General features: G+C 41.2%; 1 protein-coding gene across 3 annotated transcripts in view; it reads right to left on the reverse strand.

The window, feature by feature from the left end:
• Positions 1-26734, reverse strand: part of CDC42SE2 (CDC42 small effector 2) — an 83249-nt gene extending 56515 nt beyond the window's left edge. The window contains exons 1-3 of one of the 3 annotated variants that reach the window (XM_027670993.1): positions 26465-26734; positions 25403-25460; positions 11806-11878 (exon numbers count right to left, since the gene is read on the reverse strand). The gene's annotated coding sequence lies outside the window, so the exon portion shown is untranslated. Of the gene's footprint in view, positions 1-11805; positions 11879-25402; positions 25461-25593; positions 25613-26072; positions 26186-26464 lie in introns of those variants that run through there. The other 2 variants (XM_027670994.1, XM_027670995.1) reach the window with 2 other exon arrangements.
• Between the last annotated feature and the right edge of the window lie 1195 nt (positions 26735-27929).

The following is a 27929-nucleotide window of genomic DNA, read 5'->3' on the forward strand; positions in this document are numbered from 1 at the left end:
AAAAGTTAATTTTTTTTCTAGTCCAGAATTTGTGATGCCTTAAGCTACAATTGTGGGCTTTCCTCCATGTGAACATCTCATAAATACTTAAAGTAACAACAAAATAAGATCAAGAAAAGGTACAGCTACCATGTTTACATATAATAATATTTTAATACTTGATTCCATCTGCTCTTCTATCTAGCCTGATCTCATACCTCTCTCCCACCTCCTATTGTATAGCCCTGTAATTGGGATGGTAGAACAATTAGTATAAAGAATTTCAATTTCCATGTTAAACATATACATCAGCTAGAGTCCAAGGGAAGAAAACTCCACCAACCACAATAAAACCACACATGTTATTTCACATTAAGCAACACGCAACGCAGAAGTAACTAGAAGAATAAAGAGGGACAAAAGTTAGAGGAGCAGTAGAATAACACAAAGTGGTGCTGAAACAACTGCAGTTCTTGAACATGCAATGTAGTGAATAATGCTGACATTTCTCAAAAGAGAGTAAATCTGCTTTTTATGTTACTAGTACATCCATTTTTGAACATTTGAAATTAACTAGTATATGTGTATATTTTTATGTTGCTAAATGGATATCTCAAGCATTCTAATTGCTTCAGTGAGACATGCACAAAGCTACCACCCTCAAAACAAATGCTGATTTAACTTGCTTCATAACATATTGATATCCCAGGCAGCTGTAAAATTTAGACAGTGCTGGTATTACACCAGTAATAATAATCAGCAGATAGTGGTCATCAACTTTGACTCATTAATTCCATACTGGTATTTTGAAGGAGAACGAGACAAAGTGTTTGGGATTTTTGAAAAAAGTTCTGAAAACAATAAAATACTGTCCTCCACTTCTTGGTGAATACCCTATTTTATTGTAATATTGAAAATGCAGTATCTCAAAAAGAAGTACTTTCTAAATGTACAAATACTAACAGCACAACAAAGAAATAGTGAAAAGCTTTCCAGAAGCTTTTCTGAGAAGTTACTTCTCTTAACTTGTCAAGTGACGGGCTTTTGTTTTTTTTGTAACTCCATGTTATTAGCAACTGTGCTGTTGAACACATCCTCAGAACATCATCACTTTCTGCAAAACAAGCTATTATTTCTGGAGATATATGTGAGTCTTCCTACCAGAGGATTCTCAGTTGAAAAAAAAAAAAAAAAAAAGGCAGTGAAACAAACACAAAAACCACTTCCACACTTGAGCTCAGCTTCAACTACCAAATTAGCAATAGCTGCAGCACTACTCTGTTGTAGAAGCTTCCGGTAAGTTAACCGTACATGACTTCTTTAAACATATATGGAAATGAAAGTACATCAACCTCTAAAGACTAGAACAAGAACATGCTTGTTTTTGGGATATGTAACAATTTTTTCTGCAACAAAACTTAACACCTGGGATTTGATGCCTATTTACAAGGAGCTACCAGTCACAGCAAACCAATACAGAGGTTAACAAAGAGAATCCAAGAGTCTCCAACACCACATTAAAGGTCCCTTCCAACCCAAACCATTCTGTGATTTGTAACACATATCAAGTCCCTTGCCCTTAAATGGTACCACAGCCAGTTTTTGAAGAGCTATCAGCTTTTTCCAAGGCTTTTAAAACAGAATTAGTTACAATTTGTCCCCTGTACCACCCCATGAAGGACTTCATAGCATAACATTATCCATCAGCCTTCAAATTCTTGGTCCAGCTAACGAGCATCACCACAGTGGTATTAACCACTACAGCTATATTGAGACACAAGCAGCAGAAAGGAACAGGAAGAGGCACAAAGGTAACAGGAAAGGTTAGTGTTATATTGGGGGTAACAGGAAAAGCCAGTGTTGTGCTGGGGGAAAGAGAGAGGAGGGGGAGAAGCAAGGCAGAGCACAGCAGAGCAAAAGAAACTACACTTATGAAACAGGTCTGAAGTCTACATACAATATAAAATAACTGAGTGGGGGATTTGTTTTTAAACAAACAAAAGAAATTAAAGGAGGGAAAGTAAAAGCACGACAGATAACCTACTACATTAAGAAGCTTCGCTGAAATCTATCTGAATATCCAGGGGCAAAGATAGTTGCAGGAGATATTGAGGAGAAGAAGCAGGGTACAGAAACAAAGGAACCATCATATTTATAAGAGAGCACTTGTTGACAAAATCATTCTCTAGACTGAGTTATCTGAAGATAAATAATGAAATTTTGACAGTAAATCATATTTTTCTTCCACGGCAACTCTGTTAACAACAAGAAGTTTCAGTTAACTTCCACGAGTTTGTTTGCTCTACAACAGATCAATCAAGTAATAACATCTGTATAAAAACTAGATCTGCACTTTAAAATTAGCTGGGACTAGAGATTCATGTCAATGTGTGGCTTTTCATTTATGTGTTAAGTCACAGTCCATTAAAGGACAGAAAACATTCAATACAGCAGCCTTCTTGTGGCATCCCAATTAGGACCCTTATGTTAAAAACATCTCAAAACTCAAATGGAAAGTTAGGTAGCTAGATTTCCAGAAGTGCCAAGCACTCAGCAGTTTTCATTCAAAGCCTGACAGATCTTTTGAGATGAAGGTGCTATTCAACTACAGATGTGGCTTGCTGTTTTACAAATCAGACAATTCCTCTGGCAGTCCTAACCCCCAATGATTAATTACAATGCTTCTCTGTGCCTCCAATACCTCCTCTGCATAAGGCAATTAATATGTTTTCATATCTGTATCTATGTATCTACAAATACTACAGCAAATAAGACCCATGCAGTCTTCTTTAAGAGAAGGTATTTCAAATTTCCTCCATACCACAGTAAAAGCACCTTCTTCGCAATACTGGCATTAAGAATAAACTACTCTTAAAAAGGGATCTATTCTGGCATTACCATTCTCATTTTTTAATTCACTCACATTAACTCATCATCATCATCATGGCTAGGCTTCACGAACAAAGATTGGGGAAGGACTCTACCCACATTTGTTACAAGAACGTTGCTGGCTAAAAAGGCCAATATGAGACAGGCATGTCTGGTTGCAAAAGGCACAGCAGAAAGACTCCTGAGGTGGTATCGACAAGACACGGTTCTTTCTGCATTGTCTTTTCTCCTCAAGGGTGATCCTGGTGCTTTCTCAAAAGCATCAGCAGCGTTATAGATGGTGTGTCTCCAGACCTCCCAATTGGAGGGCAGAGTAGACCAGTGATGAAGATCAACATGGTCAAGGCTGAGAGGTTGTTTCAGGGAGTCCTTGTATCTTCTCTTTGGGGCTCCGGTTGTGTAATGTACTGAATTGCTGAGTCTTGAAGTACACGACTAGTACCGAAAAGAGTCTGAAAGTGTTCAGACCATCGATTCAGAACGGAGGTTTTATCAGTGAGAAGCATTTGACCATCTGCGCTGAGTAGAAGGCTTTGGACCTGCTGTGTAGGTCCGTACACTGTTTTCAAAGCCTCATAGAATCCTCTGTGATAACCCTTATCTGCACATAATTGAATTTTTTCTGCTAGATTGACCCACCACTTGTTCTGGATGTCATGAAGTTTCTGCTGGAGATTGCTGCATGCAAGACAAAAGGCTGCTTTTCTTACATGACAAGATGGCAGTGCAAGGTGTGCTTGGTGAGCAGTTCTCTTCTTCCTGGATCTCTTGATTGTTTTCATCAAACCAGTCCTCGTTCTTCTTGAAAAAGAACCCTAAGGATTCTTCAGAGGACTGCAGGATGCTATTTTTAATACGTTGCCAAAGTGTTTCAGGAGAGGGATCTACGGAATGGTTTTCGAGCCTAGTTTGAAGATTTGCCTGGAATTTGTCTCTCACTGTAGCTGTTTGAAGATTGTTAACTTGGAGTCTCCTCCTTGGATTACTGCCCCTTTTAGGTTTGAACTAGAGGTTGAAGTTAAGTTTACAGCGCACAAGTCGATGATCTGTTTGGATTCTGCACCCGGCATCACACAGGTATGATGAACATTGCGAATGCCTCTCTGTCACACCAAGACATAATCAATGAGGTGCCAATGCTTGGATCTAGGATGCATCCAGGTTGTCTTCAAACTATCTTTCTGCTGAAAGACAGTGTTGGTGATGGTGAGCCAGTAAGAAAGGGAAGATAATGGCAAGAAAAACACAGACATTTGAGGAATATCTGGAATCTTTACAAGACTTGGAGTCTGATAAAAATAACTGGAGAACTATCAAGAAAGATCATCTGCTGGCCTATTCCAGCTTTGTCAAACTGACACTTTCTTCTAGAGATGTTCAGGAATGCAGAGAGAGAGAGGCACTTGAAAGGTACTGCTTAAACTTTCCTGTTTAATTAGAGTATCCTTCTCTTAGATGGATGGCCTTACAGGGCTAAGCGAGCACCATCTGCCCAGGTTTGGAATTAGAGTTGTCCTTCTCCTAGGATGACTGCCAGGAGGCTAGTGAGCTCATCCTGCCCACGGACACATTTTATCTGACCCTTCAGTTTTGACCTGTCTGGCATGAGAGACCCTGCCAGAGGCATATACCACCGCCAGCACAGCTCACAACCTCATAGGGGCACACAAGCTTCTCCCCCACTAGAATGATTAGGGCAAGCCTTTCACTCCCTACTTTTCCCCCAGCCACCTACACTCAAACCCAGGGATATTCCCAGGGACATTCCCTTGCCCTAAGCACCCTTCCAGGATGCTATAGTTCCAAAACAAACCATTCCTGGGCAGTAGCCGCAGGTGAGCCACAAGAAGCCAGTAAGAAAGGGAAGATAATGGCAAGAAAAATACAGACATTTGAGGAATATCTGGAATCTTTACAGGACTTGGAGTCTGATAAAAATAACTGGAGAACTATCAAGAAAGATCATCTGCTGGCCTATTCCAGCTTTGTCGAACTGAAGTTACTCCGAGGAGGATTCCAGGAAGAGCTTGGAGCAGTGTGTTGAACTGCCCGGGGGTTAAACAATGAGGGGTTGGGAATAGTGGTTCTGATCAGTGATTGCTGCTGTCTTCTCTTCTCATCACTCTCCGGGGTTACTTGCTTGAAAAGCTTCTCTCACAGTTCCTGAGTGCCAGTTTCTCCCTCTGGCTATATGGGAAGTCCACTCATGTTAACTAAAAAGCAAAGAAAAACCCGGTGAAGCCACTGCAACTGCCCAAGGTGAAGGGTCTTGAGAGGAAGCCGTATGAGGAGCAGCTGAGGGCACTTGTTCTGTTCATCTGGAGAAGAGGAGACCGAGGGGAGACCTCATCGCAGTTACAGCTTCCTGGGGAGGAGAAGAGGGGCGTGTGGTGACCAGTGACAGAACCTGAGGGAATGGCCTGAAGTGGTGTCAGGGAAGGTTTAGGTTGGATATTAGAAAAACGTTATTCCCTCAGAAGGTGGTTGGGCACTGAATAGGCTCCCCAGGGCAATGGTCACAGCACCAAGCCTGGCAGAGTTCAATAAACCTTTGGATGATACTCTCAGGCACATGGTGTGACTCTTGTGGATGGTCCTGTGCAAGGCTAAGGGTTGGACTCGATCCCTGTGGGTCCCTTCCAACTCAGCATATTCTATGGTTCTGTGAGTCTGTGACTGACAAAGTAACTTGACAGATACTTGAAATGAAGTCTAACAAACTAGTCCCAAACGAAAGGTCAGTCATGCATAACACAGTCAGAAAGAGGCACAGATCCATTATGCAACAGGAATAATGGAAATACTGGCCTATTTACCTTTCCTCCCCAATATGCTCAGTAACAGAAAACATTCCTGGTAGGATTAATAACTGAGAATGAAGAAAGACTGGAAGGATTAAAGACTGATATACATTTCAATACAAAGACAGACTTAAAGGCAAGATGTGCTTCCTTTGGACTGCCTCAGTCAAAAGAAGAAATCAGATTCTTGAAAAATGCTGTAGCTCATGTTTAAGGAGTCAGGAGCAGAGAGGAATTGCTTCACTGACTATATTTTAAAAAAGAAAATTACATAACTGAGTGATATCTTGTGGTAAGCCTAATATGATTTGAATGGAGCATATGCCAATAAACCAGATCAGTCTCTCCCGGGCATGAGAGCAGCTCAACCAAACAATTCTGGACATGAGAAACCATGCAAATTAGGCATCTATGAAATGACAGAAAGGAAGAAAGAAGTCTTTGAAATCTGCATGTCCAAAATTTAATCTTAATAAGATTTTCAAGACAGTATTTTGGAACTATGTGTCAAAATTCTGAACAAGTGCTTATCGGAACACATCATTCCTTTAAGGAATACAGTTTAAAAGTGTTTTTCCTAATAAGAGAGTAATCAGTAAGTTGTACATAATGTTAAGAAACAAAGAGAATATAATCTATTCTACGTCCTTCAGTGTGCTGTAGCAACTGTTGGTCCAAAAGACAGAGTGTGAGAGTATTTTCTGTGGCAAAGATGAACCTGATAGTTAAATTCTGCCATTAATACAAGTCTGTTCATGGCTTGCTCTTTTCTTCTTGATATTAGGTCATTCATATAGGAGAGAATATTATCCTTCTCCTTCCTTTGAAGAAAATGGACAGTTGTCATGGTTAGAAGTCCAACCCAGAATTCAAAAACAACATTAAGGTACGTTAAAGGAAACAGATCTCCTCCACTTGTGTACACTTTCAGCCTGCTGTAAAGATTCAGCTTCTCAGACTTTACAGGAGCTCTTCTCTGCCTCTGAGCTACCTAACTTACTAGGTTTTAAGTATTTCAAGTAATCTCTTGCTGCAGAATAGGGTTCCTTAATTATTTCATACCTATAGCAATCTGACTGCATAACACGTCTGGTAACTTTTCTGAATGAATAAGCATCACACACTGGGGGGTAACAACAAATCTGATGTACACAAGACAAACAGTAAGTGCTAAACAATTTGTGACAAGGACTGTTAACACTTAGTCTGGGCTCTCCCAGGAAACAGGATGCCAACGTTCAAGTAGTCCAAGGACACTGTCCTTGGCATTCTCTCTGCAGACAACACTTTGTCCCAAGCATTATTACAGGGACTTGTGGCATTTTCCGTGGAGATGTGATTATTCATGGTGGAAAAAGCCAGAATTATACTCTTAGGCTTCTTAGGCTTTGTGCCTTAACTAGAAAACGGCACATTTTTTTTTTCCTACATAAAAACAAAAATTTGATTGCAAAGGGCAGTGTGTGTTAGAGAGCAGGAAGCACATATGGGTTTTTCAGGATGCCATAGTTCACACTGTACATAAGATTAGCCAATTTAAGGAAAAGATTACAGCATATGACTGTGCTTCCAGAAAGGGAAAAAAAAAATCTTGTAGAAGAGATCTACCCAATCTGTTAGAGATACTTAAATATCATCATAAAGCACATTCTATAGCTAGTTAGAAGCCTAAATATAAAACCTCAAAAATGAAAGATCTCTCAGGTTGGATATTCAATATTTCAAATTACAGAAACTGAACATCATGCAGGTGTATTTCCTAGCATAATTTCTTCGTGGGCCCTGTGCTTTCCTTCTCTTCCCCATTACACCACAGAGGAGGACAAACCAGTTTAAGTATTTAATTTAGACATCAACCAACATTCCTGACACACTTTTCTTTCCCACTTTTTGTTTACTGTTTTCTTCATACAGACAGGTGTCATGAAAGTTGGCTTCCATGACTTCAATTCTCTTACTGACAGTCTTTGATTCCTAACTTTCCCCTGTTTTACGGTTTCCAGTGGCACAAAGCTTCAGAGAATTTGTGCTTCATGTTCCACCTCACTGTGAAAAGTGAGAGCAAAAATTGCACTGGGGGCTTCTACACTAATATAGGTCAATTGGATCAGCTGTGTTCTACCTCAAAATGCAAATATGATGCTTCAGGGGAAGAAAAAAACAACAAACCAGTTTTGAAGACCTATGTGAGAAGCTGAATCAGCCTCATAATCCAGTTGCACCCCAGTGCTCTGACCTAAGTCTAACCATGAAGGAAGTGGAGGACAGTCAGACACAAACACAGAGGGTACAAGAGACAGCAGTACTGAAATGTGAGTGTTTGCACAAATGGGCATCTGAAATGCAGTGACAGAAGGACAGTTTTACACCGATGTTACTTCAGGGTTATTCTACAGAATTAATGCAACGATCAGAAATCTGGAGTTAAAGGCAGAAGTCAAGCTAAACTGAAATGTTGAAATCCAACATCTTACATGAGTTTTCTTCCTCTGCCCTTAAAAGTGAACAGCACTGAGCTAAATTTCAATTATATAAATGAAATAAAATTTCTCTTTATGGCACGGCTCCAAATTTATGAATCAATTATTAAATTGAAAATTGGAATCATACAGAATTGATGATAGCATAGTGGATGAAGTCTAAACATTTCCTTACATAAGAAACTAAAATCCATTAAAACCTTGCTCAGAGAAGCCAGACCATGAACCAAATTTGAAAACTGCAAACTGAAAAAGCTAAATAACAGAAAACACACAATTCAGATTTTGAAGATATGTGGGCTTTTCTGCAGTGGTATCAAGATGTGCACACAACCCACAAACAATCCACTGACATTTTAGGTAGTTCTTCTGGCTACAGGAGTGCACTGCAGAAGTGTTGCACGAGCTTTTAGTGCCAGACACGAGTGGAACAAAGGCTTCCTCAACAAACTCAAGTAATTTCCTGGTGTAAAAGCATTTATCTAAAATTCATTACCCTTTTGACACTACCTCCAGAAGGTATTTTTTTCCATCTTTTTCACCACCCCATTATTATAGAACTTTAGTGAATTAGCAATACTAGAAAGGAAGAGTTGAGGAAAACACCATTTTCATGTATTTTTTTTTCCCCATATTTCTCTAGGTTTGCTCCAAGCAGTTGGAAAGTATATGTTTCAGAGTATCACGAGACCAGATGAGGAATATACTAACTATGAAGAAGAGCCACAAGCCTTAATGCTTCTACTTCACATGACTGGAAGTACATCCACTAAACACGTGGTCAAAGTCATGCGACAAAAAACACTGGCATGTGAACAAAGATGCAAATCCAACCACACAACTGCAGTGGCTCAGAGGAAGGAAAAGTTTCAGAGTTCTAGGTAAAGAGGCAGCAGGAAATAGCAGCAGAGCACTGCCCTGCATCACTGTCTTACACTCTATCAGTTTGAACCTCAAAAACTTAAGATAAATGAAGAGACTTTATTAGGACTTAAGGCTAAGGATAAAATAAAAGGACTATTTTTTTTTGTTTTTCAGGCTGGAATAGGGCATAATGTAAGATGTTTATGGAGATTTTACTCTCACCAACTTCATAGCTGCCAGCAAGGCAAGTCAGGAAGGCTGTACTTCCTGACCTGTGATTGAAGCTTCCTGCAGACACTCCTGGAGCACGCACAGAAAGGGCAGCCAACAGGTTGGGAACACCCAGTGCACTTCACTTGTTTCTGGCACAAGAATGAAATACACATATTTTTGCCCTGTGGAGTTCTCTTTGCTTCCTGCCTGCTCCAGCTCCAGTGGGGATCACCACTGACTGAGCCAGTGCTCCAGAAGTCCTGTCTCTTCCCCACTTGGTCTTCCTGCATCAGCTCTCATCCATACCTGTGGTCTTCTCCTGCTGCTTGCAATACAGCCCCATATCCCCTCTGGTATTAAATGTTGCTCCTCTTTTCCTCTTAGTCTTCTTCTTCAAACAGACGTCACCATCTTTTACCTGCCCTTATCATCCCTACACATGCTACCCCAACTGCCTGCCTTCCCTTCTCCCCCTTCCGTCCACCTTTACTGGAGGGAGGGTTGGTTGTGGATTTTTACGAGGTTGGTAGTTTTTAAAATTATTTAATTACTTAAAAATTACATGGTCAGGCTACTATTTCCTTCTTCTCTCTCCCCTGTCCTGACAGAGTCTCAAGGACAGAGATTCCCCATCTGCACAGCCCATTCTCATTCTGCAATGGAACATTTTTTCACAGGGTGGGTATATAAACATCTGGGGATGCTCCTGAGCAACAGCAGTGAGAAGCAAGCCAGAGGAGGAACTGCAGGGCCACTGACAGAGGTTGCAGTTCCTGCTCCCACTTTGGGAAACACTTCAGTTTCACATGCTGGTAATACAACCACTTCCTTGTCGCATACTTCTCCAGGGCAAATTCATATGCACACTCTTTCTTCCCCAGCCTCTCTAGCTGAAACATTTTACAAGTCATTGTGAAATCAGAACTAAAAAGACCAGGTGATAATGGAAAGGAAGTGCACAACATGAAGGATAAGCCCAAACATGTCTGGTACCTTCAGCTGCACTGAAAACACTTCAGAGTTGTCAAAGAAACATGGGGGAAGGGAAAGAGAATTATGTACTGCCTGAATGGTGCAGCACAAAGAGCAAGGTAAAACAGAAAGATACTTGTTATGTAGTTCCTGAGAAATGAAGCTGAGACCAAAGCCTGCAAAACACTATGTGGAGAATTGTGCAATGTGTTCCAGAAGTTACACCAGAAGGAAACAGCATACGTAAGAGATTTTTATGCACATTTCCTAAAGTACTGGTACCCTACAGAATCCTTTTCCAGAGTTCATTGGGGATTTTTAGACAAAAACAAGAAAACAGTATTAAAGCAGAATCTGCAGCCTTCTAAAATTAAAGTTGCTATACAGAACTTCATAAGAAACCAGCAATAGTTTCAGGGTTTAACTGTTCCATCATTATTCATGTAATTCACAGCCATTAGCTGTACTACAATCATTATCACTTACTAAAGTCAAATAGGAACAGAGCTATCTCAGAATTTTGGTGGAGGCAAATTCAGCTGATTAAGAACACTGGCCATTCATACATATTATGTAACACCACACCAAAGCATGCATGTCGCAGGGTATCTTGTCTTGAGGCCTGGTCCGGTGGGGGAAGAAAGACGCACAAGACACACAAGGATAGTGAGACAAGATGTCTGTCTGCTCAGTGCAGCAGGCAGCCTTTATTGAGTTTGCCAACTTCACACACAACACAAACATATTCCTACAACAACATCCAGGAATCCAGCACCTGCACATTATCAAACCGTCTTAACCTTGTACTCCCTGCAACCCAAGGCCGTGTCCATGGAAACCATCTAACCAGCTCCACTGCTCCCATGGAACATGGCCTCACTTTTGCACTACCTCAAACTTTAATTGTGGGGCTTCCCCCCACACATGCATACTTGATGGGAATTAGAAAGTAGTGAAGGAAAGAAAACTGAATCGGTCCTTAAAATCAGTGCAAACCAGGACAAACAATAGCATATTACATGACATCACAAATCAAATTACTGAAGCCATGAAAGGTACTACATAAAGATCACCAAAAGAATTTTGCCATCTTATCTAAGAGTTACATTTTGGAGATCTATTCAGAGGCCTTACTTGAAACAAAGGTATAGAAATTGATGTAATTAACAAATCCATTGAGAAATTACTTTGGTAAGAACATTGGGGAAGGAAATTAGATAGAGTGTATGTGGCTGCACATACCATGAATACCAGAGTATGTTGGGGCAATAAGACAATGCTGTCAAAAATTATTTGTTAAATTAATTATACCTGGACCTCCTGTCAAAATTAGTCTCAATTAGATGTGAATATTAATCTGTTTTTATTATGAGCACAAAGTACATTTGCTTATCATAAGTCTGTTGGACTTCTTATCAGGGGCTTCTCACCAAGCACTTGAAATGCTGCTTAGAATTCACAAAAAGTGCCATGAAACCAGGTCCAATCTACTTAAGCCTAAAATCCATATCATGCTTTGATGGTTTTAGTACAACAATGAATATTCATAGATCATCTATGTTTACATTGATATTTAATGTGAAATATAAAGTGACAGTATTACCTACCTGACTTTCCCAACTTCAGTTACTCTAGTCGTTTCTTTAAGCAGCAAGTTATTCAGTGAAGAAATCCCCAATACTAGAAAGCACGGAAAAGGGAAAAAAATATTACATAAGTGACCGTGTATTACAGCTCCTAATGCAAATTATTCACAATGAAGAGCAATGTAAGTTCATGTTTCCAGGAAGAAAACAGCTACCAAGGGGGAAGAGTCAGAAGTTTCTCCAACAGTTCTCTTTTGCAGAGCACCACAAATGTCAGAATGACAGAGCTACTTCCATATATGAATGAATTCAAGGATAAGAGGCTACCTTGTTCACAGCAGTGTTGGAAAAAAACTTTCACTGACTTGTGACTCTCAGGTCTTTATTCTTTATTCTTATATCCCAATATGTTCACACACTGTTTAAAATACATAAATAATTTATATATATATATACATACATATGACAGTTATACAAAGTAAATAAGGAGCAAGGGTACAAAAGCAGTAACTACTTAGTCCTGGCTGCTTTCTTTGCTAGGCTCAGACTTTAATATTGGCAGGAGTATGTGGAAAGGCCCTGAACCAGATATATATTCCAATTTTTTTGTTGTTGTTGTTGCAAGATTAGCTAGGTAATCTTTCTTAGTGATCAGACTTCAGATTACTGGTAATACCAGGTAGTTCAGGGAATAACTAGTTTCTACTAAATCCCAATAAAAACGTGTAACTTGGCAGTTAAATCTCATGATGTGTGTGAAGTTTAGCAAACAAGTTTGTTATTGAGTTATCATCCACGACATCTGTTACCAAGTTCAGCAGGTCTCAGCTAAAGGAAGGATGGATTACAAGTACTGCAGGCAATAACAGAAAGGAAACACACTCATAAGAGCTGGCTCTGAGAGACAAGAAGAATCACTGCTACTTGAAGTGGTAGCAGATTATTTACTGCTGTTACTGCTGTTAAACCTGTATCCAAAAAAAAAACACCCAAAAACACAAACATAATAAATCAGAAAACAGCCTGTGTTTAGAGAGCATCCACCTGTAATGACAAGCTGTCATGACAGCATTCATATATCAGAAGTGGGCTTCAGAACAGACAGAAGCTGCACAGAAAGCTGAAAAACCCAAACAATCCAGTTCACTCTTCAAATGTGCACGCAAAAATAAAGGTAAATGTAGTAGGAAATTAGATTTTATGCATTTCCTATGTTAGGTAGGGCAGTGTTTTTTTAGACTTTATTTTTAAAAAGAAGCAAAACAAACCCACAAACAAAAAGCCCCACCTCTCTGCTACACTTGAGATACCTGATGTTTTAACTTTCAGGCTACATGGCAAGATTTGCTTGCTGACATTTACTGGGGTCTTGTTTTTCATATTTCAGCCCTTCCTTGTTCACAACCTAGGGAACTGAGTCTTCTATTTTCTCTCAGACTGACATAAGACAGATTTAAAAAGTAAAATTAAGGGGTTTTTATCTTTACCCACGTAGTTTTCAGAAAAGATTGTCAGAAAAATTATGGACTAGAAACAAAGAGCTAAGGCAGATGAGAGCAAGTAAAATCGACTACAAATGCAGAAAAATGCTAAAACAAAAGAAAAATGTTGGGGAGGAAAGGGGGAAACTTGTCTGCACAGCACTAGATGTCAAGAGCTCTGAGCACCTTTTTTATGAGGATAGAAATCTGGGTGTACAGAAAACAAATATGTCATATGAATGGATCACTAAAAGAAACAGTATTAAGAATTGGCTATAATGGCCTTCAGGAAAATAATGTTTGATTATTGCACAGTCCTGACAGTGACACAAGGAGACTCTGTGGAAAGTATGAGATTCCAGTCTCCTTCCTTTGGCTAAGGAGTGAGACAAAAGGTTTTTACTCTTTGTTTATCCTTAGTTACCTCAGAGTAATGAAGTGGAGACAAAAGTAAACTTTAACTAACAGAACAATAAGCTTAGCAGACTATATAAAAGGTACAGAGTTGCTGGATGAGGGCTGGAGAACTACAGATCCCAAAGATGGGACATCTAGGTGGAGCAAAGCAACAGAGCACACAAGAAAAACACTTCAACAGGATGGTACTTGGGCTCCACATAAACTATATGAACTATGTAAAATATTCAGAATACCTGTAAATAGAGATAGGATGACTTTTTTTTCCCCCCTTGGTAAGACAACCATACCATAATAAGTTGTTCCTCAGACAAAACAACCGAGCAACCAGTTTATAGCACATGATACCACACTGGTTGCTTAACAAGCTCAATAGGAAAGCAAACAAACCCCTTAATGCCAGCAACACAAACATGCACCTTGAGAGCAGGTGTCAATTTTGTAACTGAACTGTCATTGAAAATTAGCTACCTTCCAGTTCAAGACTCTGTAGACAATATCTGATATATAGTTGTGAGAAACAACCAGTTTAACTGCAGTTAAGCAAAGACCTGCTCACTCAAATGTAATGCAACCGAAAGAAAGATCCATATTAGTAAATTTTACTAAGAGAAAATTGAGACAATTCAGCATTATGAGATGTTAACACCGAGTACACATTAATAGCATACATAACATCCTGAACATGTAGAGACTGCAATTCTGTATAAACAATTTCAACATGTAACAAATGAGGTAAGGGTAGAAATAAGAGTATCTGTATTTACAACTTCTAAGACGAATGTCTACCTCCACTCCTCTCCTTAAAGAAAATTAGACTAAGTATAGACTTACAGACTTTCCTAAATTGTAGCATTAGAAATCTAGGGCCATGCTGTTAGAGCAGCAGGACAGAACAATGAAAGCCATCCTCGTACACAACATTACGAAAAGTCAGTCACAAATGAGATGATCTGGACCAGTGGTTGTAAGTTATCATATCACAGCTATTTGGAGTCTCATGTGAAAGAAGCCCACAGACTAAACCCACATCCCAATGGAGAATTTAATTAACAAAACCATTTCTATAAATGGTAGACTTTTGGCTTGAAGGGCTATTAAATGACAGCAGAGGGGAAAGAATGGCTGTTTGCAGGTACTGCCAAGGCACATCACTAATCAAGCTGTGCCCACTTTCTGTTAAGTCTGGACAGCTTATTGCAGATCTGCCCACATCACCCTTTCATTAAAAAAAGTCAGTTATAACTAGCAATTGTCTAAGTGTTATCAATTGCATGAGAATTTGAAGCTTTATGCCTGTCTGAAGCCTTGTTTTCAAGCCTGTGTTTCTAAGTAATAATTAAATCACTGATTTAAGCAGTTACAAGAAATCACTAACGTCACCACACTAGCAGGTCATTTAATTGTCATCCTGATACTATCTGGTCAGATGATTTCTTATTTGTCTTAGTCCACCACAGCTTAAAAGTCATATTAGCTTTTTTTTGAGGAGTTCACTATGAAACCCGTGTATGAAAACGAAGATGACAAGGTACAAATCAATATGGTAAGTGAGACACAGGTTACCTTAGAAAGGTGAAATGTATCTACAGTGCTTCTAGAAGAGACACACATTATTTTAGAGAACCTAAATGCCAAAGAAGTATATTTTAATGGGGCAGCTACAGAAGCAACACAAGCACTAACAGACTTGAGAAAATTAATATTGTCATTCCTAAGTATCAAATTCAGAGAAGAAAACCGTCAGTGTAGCCCCACAACATTTTCTAAGTTGTTTTCTAATTACACAAAACAGGCTGAAATTTGATACAGTACTTGAAAACACTACACATGCAGAGTAAGCTTTAAAAAAGTATTTGTGTCATAAGAAAAACTATTTTCTAAGCTAAAGAGACCATGAGTTTAAGGTACATGAACAACTAGTTAAGTAGCTTGCAAACATTCAGTCTTTTCCATTAAAAGAAAAAAAAGCAGTGAACTCCAGCAGTTTCACTGGTTTATCCATAAGAAAATGATAATCTAAGTTTTACATTGGGTTTTACAGTCTTCATTATAACATCTAACCTTTTCATCCTTTTGCAAGCTTTTAAAAACAGAAAGGGAAAAAATACCAAGGATTAGCCTTGCACCTGCTAAGTAATGTTCACCCCCATAGACATAAATAGTATATACACAGAGATTTACAACCATCCTCCTATTCTAGCCAATGGCAAAGTCACATACATACAGAAAATTACAAATAGCCAGTAAAGCACATTTTTTCATTATGAAGCTTATAACTGTTCACATTCATTACAGCTCTATTAAATGAATTGGTGTAGAGTCAGGAAATGTCAGTGAGTTCAGAGCTGTGCATATTTGGCACCAAAAGGGCCATAAGGCACATAATATTAAAGGTAAGTTGAGAAACAAAAAAATCATAAAAGTTCATTTTAGTTTCTCCTATTCCTATCAGAGGGATATAAATCTCAAAATTAGAGTCCTTTACAGAACAAATTAGAGACAGAATTTACAGTTAGATATGGATTTAGGAGGAAGATACTCTATTCACCAACTTAGCCTAGGAGAGGACTTGGGAGAGTAGCCTGCTTCAACTTATCTCTGAACACCTTTTCCCCACCTCAAACATTTTTTTTCAAGAGATCCTTAGAAGACAGCAAGACTAAGACATTTCAGTCCTTTATAATGTTTGCATTTACTTCAGTTGGCATCCAGAAATCTCCCCGAGGGCAAAAAAAGTGAAAAAATAAAATCATTCTTTTGGAAACCAGTAGGTGTCAGACACCTGGACAACTGACCTCCAAGTCATGTGTATCTGTGCTGGTCTCTGGCTTTCCTATTTCTTCTCTATTCCAGTGAAACTCCTTGGCTCATCAGTGACACACATATCTACTTGGAAGATGAATGGACAATGCTGCACAAATACACTAGGGAGAAGACTGAGAGATACCTTGGTCAGAGGCTGGAAGTGCAAAAATTCAGCTACATAAGGAGTGAAATCTTTTAATATTTCTCTCTATTTTGACAAACTAAATTTTTAGTATGGAGACACTCAGTATGTATGACAGTGTTTGAAAGGCTAAGCCTTTCTAAAATGAAGGAAAAAGTATCTTTGCCCTAATGCTTCTTTCTCAGATTATTTTACTACCATAAAGGCTTTCATTTTTTAATAAGGAAACAGCTGAAAGAGTCTAAGACTGTCGGGAGTTTTGGTGGGAGGAAGGTGCATTTAGCATATTTTTCAGAAGCAGTTACTGTGTTTTCACAGCTGCCAATACAGACTTCGAGAACCTGCCATGGCAGGTTCAGTGATGTATCAGGTAAAAGATGTAATTTACTTAAATTTTCCTTCAAATTCTAGTGTGAATAATCCCTTAGCTGTCTGCTTTATGTCACCCAGGTGGCAATCAACCTGTGTGCTACTACAAATACTGTACACAACAGAAATAGAAGTCCGAGGGAATCAATGGAACAAAAAAAATCCCACCCAAACCACTGTTTGAAGTCCTCCTGACCCTCAAGTTTTGTCTTTTAAAGAACTAGGAAGAGCGATAGTCTGTTAGCGGACATTAAACGTCTTCCTCCTCCACAAGCAAGTCACTAGATATACAAATGACTCCCCTGCCTGCAGTGTTCAGCCTTCACAAAAACAACCTTGAAAAAACACAAGTTGTTTTCTCAAGGCAAAGACTGTCAAAGTCATCACTTCCCACACTTGCACTCTCGAAAGGAGGCCTGGCATTTTGAAGGAAGAACACCGCAGTAATAAGCGTTATTACTATGACAGATTGTGTACAACAAGTGAATAGCATTGTAAAAACAAAATACTCCAAAGTAACGCGAGTGCACACACAGATGGCTCAGATCTACAGATGACCGTGTAAGTTCAGGACAGTCTGACAGTTCATGTCACGCCAGGCTAATGACTCTGTTCTGCTGGTGGTACAAGCAGCTCTCATGAGCCTCCTCTGACTCATCCTGTGCAGCAAGAGCATTTTAACTCCACGTCCTTCTTGGTGGTTTTGTTTTAGGTTTACCTATGCAACAACAGCGTCAAGAAGCCCACCCTCTCAGGCCATCTAACACAGAAGTCATGGCTTGACATTTTGAACCCATATCAATGCCTCTGTAATTCTCAATGCCAGTGGGTCAGTATTTTTAAACTAGTGAGTTATTGCAACTCATCAAAATTTCATAGAATCATAAAACATCCCGAGTTGGAAGGGACCCCCAGGAACATCACAGTCCAACCCTTAGCCCTGCACCAGACAATCCCACCATCACACCATGTGCCTGACAGTATTGTCCAAATGTTTCTTGAACTCTGTCAGCCTTGGTGCTGTGGCCACTGCCCTGGGGAACCTGTTCAGTGCCCAACCACCCTCTGGGTGAAGAATCTTTTCCTAATATCCAGCCTAAACCTCCCCTGACACCACTTCAGGCCATTCCCTTAGGTCCTGTCACTGGTCACCACAGAGCAGAGATCAGTGCCTGCCCCTCCTCTTCTCCTCACAAGGAAGTTGTAACTGCAGTGAGGTCTCCCCTCAGTCTCCTCTTCTCCAGGTGTCTCATACAGCCAAGTCTCAGCTGCATCTCATACAGCTTCCACTCTACACCCTTCACCATCCTCATAGCTCTCCTACTTAGAGGTTTCAGACAATCAACATAGTAATGGAAAAAATAAATCACTCTTCATCCAAGCCTCCAATAGATTTATATCTCCAGTTTACTTAGACTACAGTAGCAAAGAGACAAAAGTCACATTTAATTTCACTCCTGTCCACTCTTTCTATAAATTCATAGGCATTTATAAGTTTATCTGTCATCAGCACTGACTGAATAAGGGCAATTAAGAACCAGTTTCAGCACTCTAGAACACAACACAGTTCCTCTTTGAAAAAAAGAAACAAACTAGTGTTGATGACACTTCAGAACTAATTCTGTGACTGAGGGCAACAACTGCATGTACAAAAGCATCCAGATAGGCTTACCCAAAAATCAAGAACCTTAAACATTCACAGCAAGTTGGCAGAAATCACAAGGACGTGCTATCAGTAGTAAGTGTCCTTGGTAGGTGGCTCTAGTTGGAAAACAGTGACTTAAGCCTGTCCATAAGTTCTCAGAGAGGGAACAAAGAGCTTTTGAAATTTCTTTGCTAGATTTCAAGATTATCATGTCCCATTTTCTGAACAGAAAGAGAATTCAATAATTACCCACATATCTGATTATTTCAGTGGATTTGTTTCAGAATCGCAAAAAAAAAAGCCCAACAATTAAAAAACGGACGATGGGGAGTTTTAAGTCCGTTATATTACTTTGTTTTTAACTAAGCAAAGAACATATCTACGTCAAAGAACAAGCAGTGCTAGTGCCACTGAGCATATGTAATATTAACAGATTCTGTTAAATGCAGATTCCAACTTTAGCCTTCCTCCCACATGTGCACACAGACATTACCATGGTGATGTGCAAAATTTGCTGCCTGGGACTTTGGAACAGTATGGTATTTGAAATGCCCTCAGCATCTTTGAATAGATGCAAATACAAATTAAGTTACAATTGAAGAGACAGTAAGTCACAAATAGTTTTGATAAAGTTGTCTGTGCAGAAGAACACTGACAAAAACATCTCAGTATGACCTCAACCAGGAGAAATAAAGCAACAAAGCTTTCACATCATGCTTTCTGTGCTTGAAAGATAGGGAATGAAGTTTAATAATTTGAAAAAAGAAATAGCATATATACAGTATAAAAAGCATAATCTAGAATCATCCATTATCTCAGTCAATATTTGAGCAGCTCTCTGTAGAAAGTGTCACTTTCAGAACAATGTATTTTCTTCAAAGGAATTTTTAATTTATATCCTATATATTAACTAAAATGCACACTTGGACTACAACAGATCTGCGCCTATTGTTTCTCCCAAATGGGATCACCCTTGATGTAGTCTCCTTTAATTTATCACAGTTTTCAACTGAAATAAATAATAATTAAAAAAAATCTTAAAAAATAAGGATCATCTTACTGTGAATATGTACATATCCAGGGTAAAGGACTGGGAGCAAAGGTGACAATTGTTGATTCTTTGTGCCCCAACTAAACAGTAAATACATTAACAAAATGTATGGAGGGACCATTCCCTGCTCCCTCCTCCCTCCCCTTAAAAATTAGAGGTGCCTTAAAACAGATATTTTTAAACCTTTCTTCCAGTCCATTGTACATTGACTTCTTGGATATGTCAACACCAAATAGAATGGGTAAACTCCTGCTTCTGAAATACTTACACATACTTTTGGATGGAGAAAACAGCTTCTATTGTATCTCAAAATCTGTTTACACAGTTCAAATAAACAGAATTAGACTTAATTTAAAACAACCTTCTTATATCAATTTTAATTTTTTTAATTATACCAAGGCAGAACAAACCTTATAAAACTCAGCTTATTAGAAAAGAACTTCAGTGCAAAAAATCAGGGCAAGATACCATTGACTTGAAGAGATGAAAGGGGAAATAGGTAGTTGAGCTCAAGCGAGAAATAGTTCGCAGGAAGCTTTAAAGGAGTAGGTGGAATTCCTTTGGCAACTGATGTTTGATGCTAATAGCTGCATCACGTGGGGCCAATTAAAAGAGTCAGCACAAGAATTAGTGAACATGAGCTGTAAGATAAAAGCAACCAATAAATGTAACGAGGCACTTTCTGCATATAATATTTCAGTATTTAGTAATATAACGGTTTTGACAAGGAAGCCAGATGCAATTTAGAGGAGTCCTATTTTTACACAAGACTTAAACAGTTGGCCTCCAAATTCAGTGGGTGAGTACAAGAAAGATGATAAAAGGTCCCCTTCCAAAACTGAAGGGTATATCAAGCCCATACATGATAGGCCAGTACTTTGGGATAGAAAAGGCACTAAATTAAAGTAAAAAATTACCAACCTCATTGAAAAGGCAGACACACTTATTTTTTCTATGAGGACAATTGGGATTTTGACTGGGAAGGCTTTGATGACAAAACACTTTCTATTCCATGGAAAGAAAGTTTTCTTAAGGAAACATTTCTGAACTCTGTGTAGTAACTGATAACGTTCAAGGCACGTACAGTGAGAAAAAAACAGGTTGAGCTGTACAGCAATTTGTAAAAAAGCATAAGATACCAAAACATCCAGGAAACAATGATAAAGTCTATAATCAGCTACTTGTTTCATGCGCTGTTTTGTCCTTGTACTGTTTATACATTGATAAAACAAACAGTTCTCTCTTTTAGCTTTAATGGCTAGAGATACTTACAGTATTTTACCACCGCTTGCCTAAAGTGCAACTCTAAGTACTGTAGCTGTGAAGCTGCGAAAAATTGTTGGATCGCAGTGGTCATCACCATGTGTAATATTCTCCTAGCATTACAAGCCCCTTATTGTTTAGCTCAAACTTTCTCCTTTACTACGAAGATGAATTGCAATTTCTCTTCCAGCACCTCTCCCCCAGCACAGAGACATTGGTTTATATAGTGCAGACAAACCTCACCCTGGGCCATGACACTTCTGTTACAATTTATGAACGGTGGGAAAAGGATTCAAATTCTGTTCAGTGAAAGACTGAGTTCACAGTTTTCTAATTACCACAGTATCAGATCAGGTGCTCAGGCAACTGCAACCCAACAGAACTTTGACATCACTAGATGTCGGCCTGTAAAGTGATCCCTACTTTCAACATCAGCCAGGTAAGTAAGCCATCCATTGAACACAACCCACAGAGACCCATTTCAGTAGTTTGTTGAATATAGCTTAGCCATAACTTTGAAGCAAGCTGAACAGCAGTTCCTAGCTCTTCAGGCAGTGCAATTGCAAGCAGCTTGCTTTCTCCCATGCACCACTCATGCACCTACTGCACATGCAGAGAGAAGGTATGAGCTCTCCCTCTGACATCTCACAAGAAATACTGCCAATTTGACTGGACAAAAAGCTAACTAAACCAGAAGAGAAAGTTAATACAACTCAGTCATGTTTCCAGAAGAACCCTGCAAAACCTGCTGATGATCACACTGACACCTCACATCTTCCTCCTTACACCTCCTTTCCAAGCCCTTCTGTTAATGAGACACTGACAAGGAACACGTAAAACTGCTTTAAAGTAGGTATGCAATCCCTTAACTGTGCCTTCTACATGAGCAAGACAGTTCCCCTTCCTCTTGGATGTTTAGGTGGTCAACAGAAACTACTGATCCCCTTAGAACAATAGCTACCCTTGGACTGGGAGTTTCATCTCACACATCCACTTACAACCACCCAGAAAACACTGGACTTGAAAGAGACCAAAGGAGTTCTCAGGCACAGTAACCCATCTGTGTAAGTCACTGAGCACAGACCCTCTTGTAGGACACTCACCAGCCTAACTTTCCTACATTCAGTTTGTTACTAACAGCCAGCTTTCTTGCTGTTGAACTTCCTCTTCGAGCTGCCCTTTATGTGAAGCCCTCACTTCAACATGTTCAGTGCAGCTGTTTGATTGCTCTCCTACCCACTCCCATTTGCTTCAGGTTGCTCCTTCCTTGAATCTGTCATTATTTCTTAACACCACTGCTAGTCACACAATAAAACAAGAGATACTAATAATGTAAGACAGACTTGTTTCATCAAAATTACATGAAACCTTCAAGTGACTGTGAATAATCACAAGCCTCTCTTCAGATCTACTGAAGTTTTTTGAAGAAAAAGAAATCCAAAACACCTCTCTCAGGATCAGCATCCCTCAGAGCAGCATTTCTCCTCCTCCTCCTCTCCCCTTTATTTTCCTCCCAGGCTTGGTTACAGGAAGGAACACCATGTCCATGCTTTTCTAATGAATCTCCGTCTAGTTTATTCAAAAATCTGTTCTTTAAAAAAAAATAAATTTATTTATTTGTGCGGTCATCGTGTACACTTTGCTTCAGTACTTTTAAATGTAAAAGTAATACAGCAAGACAGCTACGATATTAAAAAAACTCCTTCATGTTAACCCTGCTAAGTACACTTTAAGAGTTGGTGAAATTGCACTGGAAGACAGGCATTTATGTGTTTCAGCCATGTTTGTGGGGTAAACAGCACCCATTTCTCTACAGCCCTTCAACATATACAAGAAAGCATTTATCTCCCTTTTGAAGTATGAAAACAGTGACTAACACTTTCACTTTCACCCTAAGTTCTTTTCAAACTCTTTATCCCCTTCAAAGGTCAATATTAAAATTAGGAGACACAAGAAGGCTGATGTTAAACACACATGGCAGTTACCAGCAAACACGCTTTGATGGATGTGACACAGAGAGGTACAACAAGGTCCTAGGAAGGGCCACACTAGTCTTCATCCATTTTCTCTATCTGTGCACACAGAGGTGCAGAATGGGAAACAGACACCCAGAGGTATGGCAGGGACCACAGATAACGGGGCCATTCCGTCCTATGTTTACGCAAGGCAACACTCTACAACATTAGCTAGAACCCTATCTAGTAAAAACATGTTGCAGTAATTAACTATAAGATAAACTGCTACTTAGTACCTGGGCTCAGTCTGTCAGGCGTAATCAAGAGCTGCAACTGAGTTACTGAGAACTAATTCGAAGAGTCAAAGTATCAGTCAAAAAATTAGTAAAAATCAGTTACATTTGAATTTTATCCAAATGACACTAACCGTGTGGGTTTCTGCCCAGAGCTAACAGGAAGCATGACAGAGTTTGCAAAACAGACTGGCATGAGATTTTCTTTACCAATATGGTATGCTAAGTTTACACCCAATTTGTCACTCTACACTAGGCTAAGTTCACTGAAAACGAAAGTAACCACCACCACCAAAAAAAAAAAAAACAAAAAAAAAAATCAACAAGAGAGGTATTTCCAGGGAGTACTTCAACACTGGGGGCTTTTTTTTACATTATTGACTAATTTAATTTCATATTATGCTTCATGCCTGAAGGTTGGTCTATAAATCACATTAAGCAAAGCAAGTACCTCAGTGATATTCCTATTGAAAAAATTCTTCAACTCTAAGGAACTGCCATCTCAATTACATATCACAGAACGAAACTTGTTTTCCTTCTCCTTCCTTCTAAAGAAAAAAGTGTTTTTCTAATAGTGCACTGTAATTCTAGCAAGAAGAAACTAAAGAGGCAAAAAAAAGAAACTCCTTCACACCCCACCTCTGAGGGTCAAAGGGTCTGGCACAAATATCTTAGGGGTTTGTGCAAGCTTGCTCTAAAAATCTTGGTCAAGCTAACAGGTGTTACACAGACTCCTCCCCAGTGGACAATCAATTATAGCAACAACTCCTGATTAGCGTTATTTCACCACCACAAACCATGACTCCTAGAAACCCAGGACAGTGTCATTTACACTTCTTGTTGGGGGAAGATATGAAATGAGACATTTAATACTTCTTGTTTACTGCAATGCCTCCATACCACATGATCACCACTCTAGGGTTAATGTTTTATCACTGCAATGAAAGCTCTGATATCTAGATAAAAAAGAGGCACAGTAAAATATTTAGAAAGACACTCAATTTCTCATCTCCCTTTCCCGTTTCTAAATCAACTCAGTTTGTTTTTTTGGACAGCAGAAACCATGATAGGATGTTCAAAACACTTATAACTGTCTTTTCCCTATCCTGACCAGCCAACATGTCCACATGGCTTCCCACAGACTGCACATCAAGCCACTGTGCAACTTCCTCATATGGTCAGAATCAACAGCAAATTTACAGCAAATTTATTTTGTGTGGTTCTACGACAGCATAAATAAATCAACAATTATTTTTTAAGCAAAACAGCCTTTCAGTCAAAAGATAATGCATGACAGAGCTGTAACATTTCTGGACAAGCTACGCACAACAACAGCTTCAGAGTTCTTCGTTCCTCTGGTGAGGAAATGCCATATAATATTTTCTGGACTGCATGATGTAATTTCTAAGCTATACAGCTTCAACCTAGATATACAGAAACTATATCCAGGTTCTAGTTTCTCACCCAAGCTAATGGGAGAAACCAAATTTAAAAGAGCAGTGATGCATCTATTGACACACAATTCAGTTTATGTACATACTAAATTTATACAGTGAATTAACTCATGGTTTATTTGAGCTCCCACTTATTTCATTAGTGGCTGTAATCGTTTGCTTGATCACTTTCTGCAGTTTCATCTACAACATTTGCCCTTCAAAAACCATTACTATAGTAGAAATCTAGTATTTCATTGCATCTTTCAAAAACCCATCTATGTTTCAAAATCATAAAAAACAACTCTCAGAAATGTATCCGTACCCTCAGTGAGCTACTATTACCTAAACAAAATAATTGACTAAATATTGCTTATGACTGAGGAAAAAGCAGCATCTAACCTCAGTTACTTCAGTCAAATATAGGGAAATGTACTAGTATTACACTTACAGGTGTTTCCTTAAAAGGTGACTGTCAGCCCTTGAGGATTAAATAAGATCAATCACCAAAACCATACTTAATGCAAGAGCTTAAGACAACTCAAGCTTAAGGCAACACTTCCCCCAGGTTTTACAGACTTTCTTTACTTTTCTATTTTTGACCAATTATCACAGTCCAGGAGGGACATATACTTGTTAGGAGCATGGGAAAAGCCTGCTTAGGGTTTCACTTAAATTACTTCTCCAGTTTTTGTCTCACAAACATGAAATCGTTACTCCATTCATGAATTCAAGTTCAGGAACAAAATCAGGAGACTTACAGTTTAATGCATATCCAGCTTCAGAGTTCAAAGTCACAGAGCCTCACGTTCTCGCGGCCTAGGAGAGAAAAGAGTTATAATTCCGGTAAGAGCACACGGCCACATACACGGAGCAACCGCCCCAAAACCACACGCTGGCACCCAGAAGACGAGCGCCACATTTCAAGTCACCGCGTCAAATCCTAATTCACCTCTCTGGGTGCGCACGGAATTCATAGCTGCTGTATCCCAGCGCCCCTCCTGCCCCTCCCGGGCGGCCCTTGCAGCGCTCGGGCAGCGCCGCGGGGATCGGGGACGCGAGTGCGGGAGAGGGAGGGGAGGAGGCGCCGCGGCATCCCCGCCACGGCACCACGCCCTGCGCCGGGCACAGCCCGAGCAAAGCCCGAGCCCAGCCCCAGCAAAGCCAGAGCCCAGCCCGAGTAAAGCCCGAGCCCAGGCCGCGCTGCCCCGCCGCTCGTCCACCTGCCCACAGCAGCACCTGCCCTCCCGCCGCACGCTCCGGCGAGGGGGCGTGGGAACACGACCATTAAAAAAGCAAGCAAACAAACAAACAAGCAAACCCCCCAGCCACCCCCCCCAAAAAAAACCCCCAAACAAACCACACACACACAAAAAAAAATCACGAAAAAACAACCCCTCTTCATCTTTTTTTTTTTTTTTAATCGCCCACCAGAAAATGTCTTGCTGCTCGCTCCTCTCCTCTCTTTGCCCGAGCGTCAGGAGCGATGACCGCTGAGCATCACCCGCCGCGCCCGCGGCACTGCCCGAGCAGCGCGGCCGGAGCCTCCCCCGCAACGCCCCGCCCAGCACCGGCCCCCGCCGCCCCCGGGCACCCCGCTCGGCCCGCACTCGCCGCTTCCCGGCCGCGGGGTCGGCGCTCCGGGAAACACCGGGCTGTCCCAGGCGGCGGCGGCAGCGGCAGCGCATCCCACCACCCCCCCTCCCCATCCCTCCGCTCGGCCCCCCGGGGAAGGGAGCGGCCGCGGCGCAGCCCAGCCCCGCCGGCAGGTACCGGGGAAGGGCGGCCAGCGCGGGGTCCCCGCACCCTGCCCCGCCACTCACCGCTGCCCACGGCGGCGCCCGCTCCTTTGTCTGCCCGCCGCGCCCCGGCACCGCCGTGTCCCGCTGCCGGGCGCCCCGCGCCCCCTCCCCGCCGCGCCGGGGGCGGAGGAGGACGCAGCCGAGATCGGCGGAGGAGGAGGAGGAGGAGGAGGCCGCTGCCGCCCGGCGGTCACATGCAGCGGGCGGGCGCGGCGCAGGCTCCCGGTGGCTCCCGGGGGGCCTGGCCGGCGGCGTCCGAGGCGAGCTCGGGGGCGAAGATGGCGACCTCGGCGGCGCGGGGAGGGAATCCCCAGCCCGGCCCGCTCCGCTCCGCGCTGCCGGCTGGGCTGGGCTGGGCTGGGCGCGCCGGGGAGGGGAGGGGACAAAGAGCGGCTGCCGCTGCCCGTCAGCGCTATCGCCGAGCCGCCCGCCCCGCTCCTCCCCCGCCGCCGCCGCCGCGCCTTCAAAGCACCGCCCGCCCCGCTCCCGCCGCCCCGGGGGCTGAGCGGTCCCCGCCGACCGTCCGAGCTGTGCCGGTGCTGCCGGGGCGGAGAGGAGTAGCGGGTACCAGGTCACGAAAGCCGGTGTGGTTGTGGCCGGACCTCCGGGTCTCTGGCTTCTGACCTCCCTGTGTTGGCAGCAGCAAACGCGCTCTGACCGCCAGTAAAATTTCCCCGTGCTACATCCCCGGCCCCCCGCCCCTCCGGCAGTCACTTGAGTCGGTGACAGAGAGGTGATGGCTCATCGTGGGTGCTCCACACCTGTGAATGGTTTACTGGTTCAAAATAGATGCCACTGCTACTCTTGAAGAGAGCCGTCACCACTCCATTCCACCAGCTCATGCATTGTCTTTTAAAAATAAAAAGGAGGGGGAAAATGCTAAAGGTGGCAAGCATTACCTAAATACGAAATATGATGAATGCACAAAATCGGATATTCCTTGCTGGGTAGAGAAGTACGGCTGGCAGCTCTACCCAGTGGCACGGTCGAGATGTGGCTCTCCACATAGAGACAGGTTGCCATCTCACCTGTGCGCTACTTGTCCCAGGTTTGCACATCATCTGTGGTTCAGTGGCGTGAGATAGAATGGAAAATGTGGCAGTGCTAATGAGTTGCCAGTAACCTGAATTTGGGTATCACAGGGAAAGCAACTGGAGACACCAGCTGTGGAGTGGAAAATTTCCTGGTCTATACCTAAATCCACAAACTTGTATAAAATAGTGTGAAAAGGATATCACGCATATAAAAGATAATTAAAAACATTTTGATCTCTTTTTTCAGCCTGCATGCGTCACTGACATTTACACTTAACTAGCAATATGGACTTCTTGACTGACAACGTTTGGTTTTTATTATTTTTCCAGACTATTTTTTTACAATTTTGGACATTTTTATAAGAGGGCTTTGTGTCTGCTGAGGTACCAGATGTGCTTATGTCTAATTTGCCTTCAGGAGGACACAGTGTGAGAAGCGTCTGCATCAGGCA

The sequence above is a fragment of the Neopelma chrysocephalum genome, unplaced genomic scaffold (assembly GCF_003984885.1).
Source record: "Neopelma chrysocephalum unplaced genomic scaffold, ASM398488v2 Primary Assembly neopelma1_97017, whole genome shotgun sequence".
Classification (NCBI taxonomy): Eukaryota; Metazoa; Chordata; class Aves; order Passeriformes; family Pipridae; genus Neopelma; species Neopelma chrysocephalum.